At 30.4% G+C, this 1841-nt stretch overlaps 1 protein-coding gene across 1 annotated transcript in view; it reads right to left on the bottom strand.

The window, feature by feature from the left end:
- Nucleotides 1-674, bottom strand: part of LOC117119762 — a 22257-nt gene extending 21583 nt beyond the window's left edge. The window contains exon 1 of the mRNA XM_033264643.1: nt 558-674. The gene's annotated coding sequence lies outside the window, so the exon portion shown is untranslated. The remainder of the gene's footprint in view (nt 1-557) is intronic.
- Between the last annotated feature and the right edge of the window lie 1167 nt (nt 675-1841).

The raw sequence follows: 1841 nt of genomic DNA on the forward strand, positions 1-1841 counted from the left end.
GCCCAGTGGCGGATCCAAGAATTCGAAATATGGGAGAAGGGCAGAGAGGGACTTTCATAGATAGTCTACCATAATGGGGCTGAGGTATAGGAAATTTATGATTGTAGCATCTCTAACTGGGCATAAATGACACTTTTAGACTGAAATTTAAATATAATTTGTTTTTCTCCACTTGATAAACTGATGTAATTTGTTGATTAGTAAGTAAAGTACGGTAAATTCCATCTATGGGGCTTACGTTGCAATACTATATAATAATGAAGACTAAAGTTTTATTATTTGTTGAACAGCATTTTGTTTTTGCGTCCATCTTAATTTTTTAGTTCTAAACTTTAAAATAATTATTCTAGTGAATTGTTAATGCCAGAATCAGTAAAATATGACGTGTCACTCGTCTTTCTAGCACTTGGTGCCAGAGAAATTCCATTTTTCAATATGGCGTCAGTTATCAATTCCTTATCCGTTTAACCGTTAGCATACATACACAGGCCTTCTATTAAACTACATCCTGATAAGATATATCATAAGGCTAAAATACAAAATATATTAAACCATACCTTTACAGTTCTTGGCGTTCGATTTCAATTTAATATTGGCCTTTACCTTGCGTAAATACTTTTTTCGGAATAAAATAATACACCAAGTTGTGTGCGAGGTGTGAACGGTCGAATTTTAAAATCAGTCTAGGCCACAGTTATTGTATGTAATATGATGTCACATGACTAGGAAATCATTGTGAAGCTCAACAATTACTTTTTAAATATGGGCTATTATGCATACATTATTGGGTCGATGTTCATTGTCTTCAATCACGCACTCAATAATTTATATAATGTAGTGTGATGGTACATCATACCAGATTTGTGGAAATGGATGATTGCCCTTTAATCCCAGGGTTCTTGGTTAAAATCCTGTGACAGCACAGGATTTTTTAAGAGGGCTTCTGCGTATCGGGTGGACCTTGGATACGCTGTAAATTTTAAAAAAAACTTAAAGATTTTGTTATCGATAAGTAAGTACCGTCTTCAATAGTCTTTGGCTCCTGATGACTTGTTCAAAGGTGTTTTCTGATTTTCAGTGGCACTCCAAATATTTGATCTGTTTGTATGCCAAATTGTTCTTTGGACGCAACATTGTATTTTATAACAAGAATATAGTATGGCCTGACTTACACTGACTTTAGACCAACTTTAGGACCCGATTGGGGTGGTCTCTCAAGGTTCGGTCTCGAATTAGAAGTTTATGTGTTAAAAACTTGATATTTTTGGTTCTTTGAACGAGTAGTCTTGAATTAGAGGGGTCTTGAATTAGAGGGTGCACTTTATGTATTATATTATATTATATTATATCATATTATATTATATTATATTATATTATATTATATTATATTATATTATATTATATTATATTATATTATATTATATTATATTATATTATATTATATTATATTATATTATATTTAACGGCTATCTTAAAAACAAAATACTATATTAGTATCATATCATATTATATAATATTATATTATATATTATAATATCCGGAAAATCATATATATTTTGTTATTTCTATTGTATTATAAATCATTCTGTCAATATACATGCAAAGTTGTTTAGTGCTGTAAGGACTCATTCATCAGTGCAGTTCAGATATTGAAATTGAGATTGAAACTTAGATTTGGAACATGCAAGCTTGTAACTAGAATGCATAACAAAGTATAGTATATGTATGAGCTTGATTGTATTATTAACCAAAAATTAAACATCTTAATTCATCTGGAGAAACAATTTTTTGACTATTACAGAGGCATCAGATAAATTCACAAAAGACTGAAATTAAGGTTC

The sequence above is a fragment of the Anneissia japonica genome, unplaced genomic scaffold (genome assembly GCF_011630105.1).
Source record: "Anneissia japonica isolate Jap-2015-1 unplaced genomic scaffold, ASM1163010v1 scaffold11151_len745516_cov174, whole genome shotgun sequence".
In the NCBI taxonomy this organism is placed as follows: domain Eukaryota; kingdom Metazoa; phylum Echinodermata; class Crinoidea; order Comatulida; family Comatulidae; genus Anneissia; species Anneissia japonica.